This window comes from Delphinus delphis, chromosome X (genome assembly GCF_949987515.2).
Source record: "Delphinus delphis chromosome X, mDelDel1.2, whole genome shotgun sequence".
Taxonomy (NCBI): Eukaryota; Metazoa; Chordata; class Mammalia; order Artiodactyla; family Delphinidae; genus Delphinus; species Delphinus delphis.
In genome coordinates this window covers 112,801,172-112,813,079 of record NC_082704.1, presented here as the reverse complement: position 1 = coordinate 112,813,079, position 11,908 = coordinate 112,801,172, and the positions used below count along the sequence as shown (strand labels likewise).

The following is an 11,908-nucleotide window of genomic DNA, read 5'->3' as shown; positions in this document are numbered from 1 at the left end:
TTATACATACATTTTTACTAAGGATTATTCTGGACACCAAGCTTCTTGTTTCTGTGTGGCCAGCCACAGAGTCTGGCATATCACAGAGAACCACTGCCGAGCACTGGAAATGTGGCTAGTCTGCACTGAAACATGCTGTCGAGATCAACAGACCCAGAGTATATGCTAAATTTAAAACAAATGCCCAATAAACATAAATCTCACTGCTAAATTAAGAAAGACATCATTTATGCAGCCACTTGAAAAATTTTCTAGTCCAAAATCATAGTTTTCCTTTGTTAACTGCCATTTTAAAACTTTGATTGGGTCAATAGCATTAGGGGTTCCCTTCCCTCGACAGGCTTCCTAGCTTGCTTTCATTCTGTTTTAGATTAGAAAAGAATTGTACTAAGATGCAATTATTTATTATCAAGCTAGAAACAGACATGAATCATGAGAGCCATGGAAAGGGATTCTAGTGCAATTTATAAATTTAATAAATTTCCAACTGCAGAGTATGACTGCATTTCCAAATGTTTATCATTCAACAGCTGAAAACATGTCACAATCCCATAAATCTACCCAACTCTACCCTAGGTTGGAGGAAATCATCCTTGTGCATGTTCACATGTGTGTACAGCTTCTCTGAGTAAAGCAGAAAGCCTCACGTACATGTCATCACCTCCCAAGTAATATGCCATGACACGATTCTATCCCTCCATTAAAGAACTCTTGAAAGACTCAGATGTTACTCACGTGTAAATCTCTTCCTATCTGCCCTAACATCAGACTGAATTATCTGAATATCTGAACATAGGGCTTGAAGTCTACTGTCTAGCACCGTACTGGCAAAGTTGACTCAAAAAAATGTTTGATGGATTGAATTATCCATGTGTCTCAAACTTTCTTTCTTAAGAACTCCATTTTCTTCAGTCCTAACGATTAAAAGGGCCAAATTTGCTGATCAACAGTAGCTTCCACCCGAAGCTTTGACAGGGGGTCTGGCTATTTTCTAACCTATACCCAAATCAAGGGCAAAATGTAGAAGTACAACACTGGCAATCAGCAGATTTTGCTGTAAATGTTTATTTTCCTTTGAATGCAGAAAATACTCATTACTTACAAGTATTACTAAGGGGAATCTGAAAGAACCTGCCAAGTAAATTTCCCCTACGATGGTCCTGGATAGAGAGTGGAAAACGCTAGAAAGCAAAACCAACTAACCTGGGACTTCCCTGGTGGTCCAGTGGGTAAGACTCCGCCCTACCAATGCAGGGGGCCCAGGTTCGATCCCTGGTTGGGGAACTAGATTCCGCCTGCCGCAACTAAAAGAATCTCACATGCCGCAACTAAGATCCAGTGCAGCCAAAATAAATAAATATTAAAAAAACAACAACAACTAACCTGCATTTTTCCTCTCTTTAAGAACACTCTTCAGTATCTGGAGACTTCTAAGGAAGAGAGAAGCAAGCACTTCCTCAAAAAACGGAGGCAGGGGTAGGACTCGGGTACCTGGGGAGCCATCAGAAGAAACCAGCCAGATGACCAACTGCCAAACCCAACAGCAAGCCTCACACGTGGCTATACTATACTGGTTTCACCCCAAACACAAAACTATGCATAACTAAATAGGAGATGCTTTATGATTTTAATACGTATACTTGTTCTCTCTGAATTACACCCAGGGATTCCACCATGAGCAAGTGGTGGATGGGAACGTCCCCTTTATACAGCATCTAGAGCTGTGCTATCCAATACCAAAGCTACTCCTACATGTGGCTACTGAGCACGTGAAATGTGGCCAGTCTGAATTAAGATGTGCTTGTAAATGTAAAATCCACACCAAATTCCAAAGACTTCACATAGCAAAAAAGTATAAAATATCTCATTAACAATTTTATATTGACTGCATGTTGAAATTATATATTACTTATATATTGTACTAAAGTATATTACTAAAATTAATTTCACCGGTTCCGTTTCACTTTAATATGGCTACTAGAAATTTTCAAATGTGGCTCACATGTTTTGGACAGCACTGGCTAATATTTGCTTTATGTATTTACGTGCTCCTATGTTGGGTTCATATATATTTACAATTGTTATATCTTCTTGCTGGATTTATCCATTTATCATTATAAAATGTCTTTCTTTTAAAGTCGATTTTGTCTCATAGAAGTATTGCTACTCCAGCTTTCTTTTCATTTCCATGAAATACTTTTTTGTATCCCCTCACTTTCAGTCTGTGTGTGTCTTTAGATCTGAAGTGAGTCCCCTGTGGGCAGGATATATGGATCTTGTTTTTGTTTTTGTTTGTTTTTGTTTTTTGCAGTACATGGGCCTCTCACTGTTGTGGCCTCTCCCATTGCGGAGCACAGACTCCAGACGCGCAGGCTCAGCGGCCATGGCTCACGGGCCTAGCCGCTCCACGGCATGTGGGATCTTCCTGGACTGGAGCGCGAACCCGTGTCCCCTGTGTCGGCAGGAGGACTCTCAACCACTGCGCCACCAGGGAAGACCTGGATCTTGTTTTTGTATCCTTTCAGCCAGTCTATGTCTTTTGATTGGAGCGCTTAGTCCATTTACATTTAAAGTAATTATTGATAGGTATGTACTTATTGCCATTTTGTTCATTATTTTCTGGTTGTTTCTGTAGTTCTTCTTTGCTCCTTCCTTCTTTAGTGCTCTTTCTTTGTAATTTGATGACTACCTTTAGTTTCATGTTTGGATTCCTTTCTGTTTTTGTGTGTATATTATAGGTTTTTGATTTCTGGTTACCATAACATTCATATATAACAACACACACACACACACACACGCACACACACACACACAGTTATTTTCAGTTGACAATTTCTTAAGTTCAAACACATTCTAACAACTCTACATTTTTACTCCCCCCACGCACCTTTAATGTTTTTGACATCATATTTTATATCTTTCTGTTTTGTGTATCCCTTAACTACTTATTGTGGATACAGATGATTTTACTACTTTTGTCTTTTAACCTTCCTACTAGATTTATAAGTGGTTGATTAATTACCTTTACTGAATGTTTGCCTATACCAATAAGATTTTTCCTTTCATAAGTTTCATATTTCTAGTGTGGTCTTTTCTGCTTAGAGAAGTCCCTTTAACATTTCTTGTGAAGCTGCTTTAGTGGTGCTGAAGTATTTTAGCTTTTGCTTGTCTGTGAAACTCTATCTCTCCTTCAAATCTGAATGATAGCCTTGACAGGTATTCCTGATTGTAGGGTTTTTTCTTTCATCACTTTGAATATATCATGCCAGTCCCTCTGGCCTGCAGAGTTTCTGCTGAAAAGTCAGCTGACAGTCTTATGGGAGTTCCCTTGTACATAACTAGCTGCTTTTTACTTGCTGCTTTTAAGATTCTCCATCTTTAATTTTTGCCATTTTATTTACTAAGTGTCTTGGTGTGGACCTCCTGGGTTCATCTTGTTTGGAAGCCTCTGTGCTTCCTGAACCTGGATATCTGTTTCCTTTCCCAGGTTAGGGAAGTTTTCAGTCTTGGCAGTATTTATAATACAAACATGCATTTACTCAACTCCTACTCATGCATCAGGATTTGGTTCCAGCACTGTAGTAGGCCACTCCTCAGCTAGACCACATCTTACAGGTTTTTCCATATTCTCTGCTGCATCAATTCAGGGTGGGCCCACAGCATGTACACAATATCTGTGACAAGCTGAACTAAGAATTGACCTTTCCCTTGTACATTTTTTCTCATAATTACTCTTTTTAAAAAAATTTATTTATTTTTGGCTGTGTTGGGTCTTCGTTGGTGTGCATGGGCTTTCTCTAGTTGTGGCGAGCAGAGGCCACTCCTCGCCACAGTGCACGGGCCTCTCACCGCTGTGGCCTCTCCCGTTCTGGAGCATGGGTTCCAGGCATGAAGGCCTCAGTAGTTGTGGCATGTGGGCTTCAGTAGCTGTGGCTCACAGGCTCCAGAGCGCAGGTTCAGCAGTTGTGGTGCATGGGCCTAGTTGCTCCACGGTATGTGGGATCCTCCCAGACCCGGGCTCAAACCCATGTCCCCTGCACTGGCAGGTGGACTTTCAACCACTGTGCCACCAGGGAAGCCCCGTCTTTTTTTTCTTACTAAATAGAGAAATATAACCACAACTGAAATAAGAATGCTGCTTCAACATAGTAAAACAATAATCTTTGCATGATATGTCTCTGGAAGAGCCCAGAACCATTTGATAATATGTTCTCCAGGGAAGGGAACAAGGTGGCTAAGGACAGAGGTTGAAGAGAGATTTTTCTGTAACCTTTCAATTTGTAACCTCATGTCAAGAAGTTTTTTAAAATCTTTTTAAGAGAATATCTTCACTATATAGAAAAAAAGATTTTTTTAAACTTAGGTTCCACTGGAGACTTGCAAATATTATTTCTTGCATTGTACCTTTTAGATCAGCAGTCAACAAACTTCTTCTGTAAAGTGCCAGATAGTAAATATTGTAGGCTTTGTGGGTCTCTGTAGCAACCACTCAACTCTGCTGTAGTAGCATGAAAACAACCATAGACAATATGTAAAGGAACATGTGTGGCTGTGGGTCAATAAAACTTTAATTTAAAAAATAGGCAGGACTTCCCTCATAGCACAGTGATTAAGAATCTGCCTGCCAATGCAGGGGACACAGGTTCGAGCCCTGGTCCAGGAAGATCCCACATGTTGCGGAGCAGCTAAGCCCGTGCACCACAACTACTGAGCCTGCGCTCTAGAGCCTGCAAGCCACAACTACTGAGCCCGTGTGCCACAACTACTGAACCAGTGCTCTAGAGCCCGCGAGCCACAACTACTGACCCACCTGCCACGACTACTGAAGCCTGCGCAACCAGAGCCCGCGCTCCGCAACAAGAGAAGCCACCACAATGAGAAGCCCATGCGCTGCAACGAAGACCCAACACAGCCAAAAATAAATAAATAAATTTTAAAATAAATAAATAAATAATAAAAAACAGGCAGAATTTAGCCTGTGGCCAGTTTGCCACTCCCCCTACAACCACCCTGCTTTAGAGAGTGCCTCCTTTGAACAATAAAGAATGTGTAATCATATTCTTTACTTTTTCATTCTTAAACATGTTAAAACAAATCTCCCTTCAACTCAAGCTAAAAATTATGCTAGTAATGTTGGAACAAAAAGATAAAGATAGGGCTTCCCTGGTGGCGCAGTGGTTGAGAGTCTGCCTGCTCATGTAGGGAACACGGGTTCGTTCCCCAGTCCGGGAGGATCCCACATGCCGCGGAGTGGCTGGGCCTGTGAGCCATGGCCACTGAGCCTGCGCGTCTGGAGTCTGTGCTCTGCAATGGGAGAGGCCACAGCAGTGAGAGGCCCGCGTACCATAAAAAAAAAAAAAAAAAGATAAAGATAATGTGGAACAGAAGAAAAACATCTAGTTTATGATATCAAACCATAAAGTTGTAATACTCACTCGGAAAAACAAAGGTGTTTCAAAAGCCATGAATAACTCTCATCCTATCAGAAATCTTCTGGGTAAGAATCAATGGTGGTAACAAAGAAGTCACATTCTGGGATGAAAATTACTTCTGAGTCTTCATACGTCTCAAGTTGGACACTAAAATAATACATACTTATGCAAATAAATTCAGAAATTGCTACTCCAGAAATGTAGATAATCTAAATTAACTAAATATTGACTGCTTACCATTAGATTCTCTACAGAAGCGACCATTATAACAAGTAGTCTTGGACCTTCAGGACGGAGGAGGAGCAAGACATAGAGGTGACCTTCCTCCCCACAAATACATCTACATGTGGAACAACTCCTACAGAACACCTACTGAACGCTGGCAGAAGACCTCAGACCTCCCAAAAGGCAAGACACTCCCCACGTACCTGGGTACGGCAAAAGAAAAAAGAATAACAAGAGACAAAAGAATAGGGATGGGACCTGCACCAGTGGGAGGGAGCTGTGAAGAAGGAAAAGTTTCCACACACTAGAGAACCCCTTCACTGATGGGGATGGGGGGTGGCGGCGGGGAAGCTTCGGAGCCACGGAGGAGAGCGCCGCAACAGGGGTGCAGAGGGCAAAGCAGAAAGATTCCTGCACAGAGGATCGCTGCCAACCAGCACTCACCAGCCCGAGAGGCTTGTCTGCTCACCCACTGGGGCAGGCGGGGCTGGGAGCTGAGGCTCGGGCTTCGGTCGGAGCGCAGGGAGAGGACTGGGGTTGGCTGCGTGAACACAGCCTGAAGGGGGCTAGTGCGCCACAGCTAGCCGGGAGGGAGTCAGGGAAAATGTCTGTGCCTATAGAAGAGGCAAGAGACCATTGTTTCAGGGTGCACAAGGAGCAGGGATTCCTGCTCCGTGTGCCCACAGAAGGCAGAACACCGCCTAAGCGAGTTCCAGAAACAGGTGCGAGCCGTGGCTATCAGCTCAGACCCCAGAGATGGGCATGAACCGCTAATGCTGCTGCCGCTGCCACCAATAATCCTGTGTGCAAGCACAGGTCACACTACCAAACACCCTCGGAGCCTGTGCAGCACACCCCCGCCAGGGTCCCGTGATCCAGGGACAACTTCACCAGGAGTAAACACGGCGTGCCTCAGGCTGTTGCATCTCACGCCAGCCTCTGCCACTGCAGGCTCACCCTGGATTCCAATTATGACTACCGTACACCTCCCTGTCCCTGGCCTGAGTGAGCAAGAGAGCCCTAATCAGCTGCTGCTTTAACCCCCTCCTGTCTGGGCAGGGAACGGATGCCTGAGGGCGGCCTACATGAAGAGGCAGGGCCAAAACCAAACCTGAATTCCAAGAGCTGTTCGAACAAAGAAGAGAAAGGGAAATTTCTCCATGCAGCCTCAGGATCAGCAGATTAAATCCCCACAATCAACTTGATAAACCCTGCACCTGTGGAATACCTGAATAGACAATGGATGTTCCCAAAATTGAGGTGGTGGACTTTGGGAGCAACTGTAGACATGGGGTTTTCTTTCCGCGTCTCACTTGTTTCTGGTTTTATGTTTATCTTAGTTTAGTTTTTAGTGCTTGTTATCATTGGTGGATTTGGTTATTGGTTTGTTTGCTTTCTTAATTTTTAAAAACTTTTTTATTTTTTAATTATTTTTTTCCTTTTTTCTCTTTTTGTGAGTGTGTATGTGTATGTTTCTTTGTGTGATTTTGTCTGTTTAGGTTTGCTTTTGCCATGTGTCCGAGGGTTCTGTCTGTTCATTTTCTTTGTTTTTTGTTCTGCTTTTCTTTCTTTTCTTCTGAGCCGTGTGGCTGGCAGGGTCTTGGTGCTCCGGCAGGGTGTTGGGCCTGAGCCTCCGAGGTGGGAGAGCCGAGTCCAGGACACTGAACCAACAGAGACATCCTGGCCCCACGTAATATCAATTGCCAAGAGCTCTGCTGGAGACCTCCATCTCAACGCTAAGACCCAGCTTCACCCAACGGCCAGCAAGCTCCAGTGCTGGATGCCCCATGCCAAACAACTAGCAAGATAGAAACAAGCCCACCCATTAGCAGAGAGGCTGCCTAAAGTCATACTAAGTTCACAGACACCTCAAAACACACCACCAGACGTGGCCCTGCCCACCAGAAGGACAAGATCCAGCCCTACCCACCAGAACACAGGAACAAGTCCCCTCCACCAGGAAGCCTACACAAGCAACTGAACCAACCTCACCCACTGGAGGTAGACACCCAAAATAATGGGAACTACGAACCTGCCACCTGCACAAAGGAGACCCCAAACACAGTAAGTTAAACCAAATGAGAAGACAGAGAAGTATGCAGCAGATGAAGGAGCAAGATAAAAAACCCACCAGACGAAACAAATGAAGAGAAAATAAGCAGTCTACCTGAAAAAGAATTCAGAGTAATGATAGTAAAGATGATCAAAATCTTGGAAATAGAATGGAGAAAATAAAAGAAACGTTTAACAAGGACCTAGAAGAACTAAAGAGCAAACAAACAATGATGAACAACACAAAAAATGAAATTAAAAATTCTTTAGAAGGAATCAATAGCAGAAGAACGGATAAGTGACCTGGAAGATAAAATAGAGGAAATAACTGCTGTAGAGCAGAATAAAGGAAAAAGAATGAAAAGAATTGAGGACAGTCTCAGAGACCTCTGGGACAACATTAAACACACCAACATTCGAATCATAGCAGTCCCAGAAAAAGAAAGGGCCTGAGAAAATATTTGAAGAGATTAGAGCTGAAAACTTCCCTAACATGGGAAAGGAAATAGTCAATCAAGTCCAGGAAGCAAGAGAGTCTCATACAGGATAAATCCAAGGAAAAACACGCCCAAACACATAGTAATCAAACTATCAAAAATTAAAGATGAAGAAAAATATTAAAAGCAGCAAGGGAAAAGCCACAAAAAAACATACAAGGGAATCCCTGTAAGGTTAACAGCTGATCTTTCAGCAGAAACTCTGCAAGCCAGAAGGGAGTGCCAGGACATATTTAAAGTGATGAAAGGGGAAAACCTACAATCAAGATTACTCTACCCAGCAAGGATCTCATTCAGATTCGGTGGAGAAATTAAAACCTTTACAGACAAGCAAAAGCTAAGAGAATTCAGCACCACCAAACCAGCTTTACAACAAATGCTAAAGGAATTTCTCTAGGCAGAAAACGCAAGAGAAGGAAAAGACCTACACTAACAAACCCAAAACAATTAAGAAAATGGTAATAGGACCATACATGTCGATAATTACCTTAAATGTAAATGGATTAAATGCTCCAATCAAAAGACACAGACTGGCTGAATGGATACAAAAACAAGACCCGTATACATGCTGTCTACAAGAGACGCACTTCAGACCTACGAACACATACAGACTAAAAGTGAGGAGATGGAAAAAGATATTCCATGCAAATGGAAATCAAAAGAAAGCTGGAGTAGTAATTCTCATATCAGACAAAATAGACTTTAAAACAAAGACTATTACAAGAGACAAAGAGGGACACTACATAATGATCAAGGGATCAATCCAAGAAGAAGATATAACAATTGTAAATATTGATGCACCCAACATAGGAGCACCTCAATACATAAGGCAAATACTAACAGCCATAAAAGGGGAAATCGACAGTAACACAATCATAGTAGGGGACTTCAACACCCCACTTCCACCAATGGACAGATCATTCAAAATGAAAATAAATAAGGAAACACAAGCTTTAAATGATACATTAAACAAGATGGACTTAATTGATATTTATAGGACATTCCATCCAAAAACAACAGAATATACTTTCTTCTCAAGTGCTCATGGAACATCCTCCAGGATAGATCACACCTTGGGTCACAAATCAAGCCTCAGTAAATTTAAGAAAATTGAAATCGTATAAAGTATCTTTTCCGACCACAACACTATGAGACTAGATATCAATTACAGGAAAAACACTGTAAAAGATACAAACACATGGACGCTAAACAATACACTACTAAATAACCAAGAGATCACTGAAGAAATCAAAGAGGAAATCAAAAAATACCTAGAAACAAATGACAAGAAAAACACGAGGACCCAAAACTATGGTATGCAGCAAACGCAGTTCTAAGAGGGAAGTTTACAGCAAAACAATCCTACCTCAAGAAACAAGAAGAATCTCAAAAAAACAACCTAACCTTACACCTAAAGCAATTAGAGAAAGACGAACAAAAAAAAAACCCCAAAGTTAGCAGAAGGAAAGAAATCATAAAGATCAGATCAGAAATAAATGAAAAAGAAATGAAGGAAACGATAGCAAAGATCAATAAAACTAAAAGTTGGTTCTTTAGAAGATAAACAAAATTGATAAACCATTAGCCAGACTCATCAAGAAAAACAGGGAGAAGACTCAAATCAACAGACTTGGTAATGAAAAAGAAGAAGTAACAACTGACACTGCAGAAATACAAAGGATCATGAGAGATTACTACAAGCAACTATACGCCAATAAAATGGACAACCTGGAAGAAATGGACAAATTCTTAGAAATGCACAACCTGCCAAGACTGAACCAGGAAGCAACAGAAAACATGAACAGACCAATCACAAGCACTGAAATTGAAACTGTGATTAAAAATCTTCCAACAAACAAAATTCCAGAACCAGATGGCTTCACAGGTGAATTCTATCAAACATTTAGAGAAGAGCTAACACCTATCCTTCTCAAACTCTTCCAAAATACAGCAGAGGGAGGAACACTCCTAAACTCATTCTATGAGGCCACCATCACCCTGATACCAAAACCAGACAAGGATGTTACAAAGAAAGAAAACTACAGGCCAATATCACTGATGAACATAGATGCTAAAATCCTCAACAAAATACTGGCAAACAGAATCCAACAGCACATTAAAAGGATCATACACCATGATCAAGTGGGGTTTATTCCAGGAATGCAAGGATTCTTCAATATATGCAAATCAATCAACGTGATACACCATATTAACAAATTGAAGGAGAAACACCATATGATCATCTCAATAGAGGCAGAGAAAGCTTTTGACAAAATTCAACACCCATTTATGATAAAAACCCTGCAGAAAGTAGGCATAGAGGGAACTTTCCTCAACATAATAAAGGCCATACATGACAAAACCACAGCCAACATTGTCCTCAATGGTGAAAAACTGAAACCATTTCCACTAAGATCGGGAACAAGACAAGGTTGCCCACTCTCACCACTCTTATTCAACATAGTTTTGGAAGTTTTAGCCACAGCAATCAGAGAAGAAAAGGAAATAAAAGGAATCCAAATCGGAAAAGAAGAAGTAAAGCTGTCACTGTTTGCAGATGACATGATACTATACATAGAGAATCCTAAAGATGCTACTGGAAAACTACTAGAGCTAATCAATGAGTGTGGTAAAGTAGCAGGATACAAAATTAATGCACAGAAATCTCTTGCATTCCTATACACTAATGATGAAAAATCTGAAAGTGAAATCAAGAAAACACTCCCATTTACCATTGCAACAAAAAGAATAAAATATCTAGGAATAAACCTACCTAAGGAGACAAAAGACCTGTATGCAGAAAATTATAAGACACTGATGAAAGAAATTAAAGATGATACAAATCGATGGAGAGATATACCATGTTCTTGGATTGGAAGAATCAACACGGTGAAAATGACTCTACTATCCAAAGCAATCTACAGATTCAATGCAATCCCTATCAAACTACCACTGACATTTTTCACAGAACTAGAACAAAAAATTTCACAATTTGTATGGAAATGCAAAAGACCCCGAATAGCCAAAGCAATCTTGAGAATGAAAAACGGAGCTGGAGGAATCAGGCTCCCTGACTTCAGACTACACTACAAAGCTACAGTAATCAAGACAGTATGGTACTGGCACAAAAACAGAAAGATAGATCAATGGAACAGGATAGAAAGCCCAGAGATAAACCCACGCACATATGGTCACCTTATCTTTGATAAAGGAGGCAGGAATGTACAGTGGAGAAAGGACAGCTTCTTCTATCAGTGGTGCTGGGAAAACTGGACAGGTACATGTCAAAGTATGAGATTAGATCACTCCCTAACACCATACACAAAAATAAGCTCAAAATGGATTAAAGACCTACATGTAAGGCCAGTAACTATCAAACTCTTAGAGGAAAACATAGGCAGAACACTCTATGACATAAATCACAGCAAGATCCTTTCTGAGCCACCTCCTAGAGTAATGGAAATAAAGACAAAAATAAACAAATGGGACCTAATGATACTTAAAAGCTTTTGCACAGCAAAGGAAACCGTAAACAAGACCAAAAGACAACCCTCAGAATGGGAGAAAATATTTGAAAATGAAGCAACTGACAAAGGATTAATCTCCAAAATTTATAAGCAGCTCATGCAGCTCAATAACAAAAAAACAAACAACCCAATCCAAAAATGGGCAGAAGACCTAAATAGACATTTCTCCAAAGAA

General features: G+C 41.1%; 1 non-coding gene across 1 annotated transcript; it reads left to right on the top strand.

The window, feature by feature from the left end:
• The first annotated feature begins 1,211 nt into the window (after window positions 1-1,211).
• TRNAG-ACC (transfer RNA glycine (anticodon ACC)) lies at window positions 1,212-1,284 on the top strand. Its single transcript has one exon. It is a non-coding gene; the product is annotated as a tRNA-Gly (tRNA).
• Window positions 1,285-11,908: the final 10,624 nt, after the last annotated feature.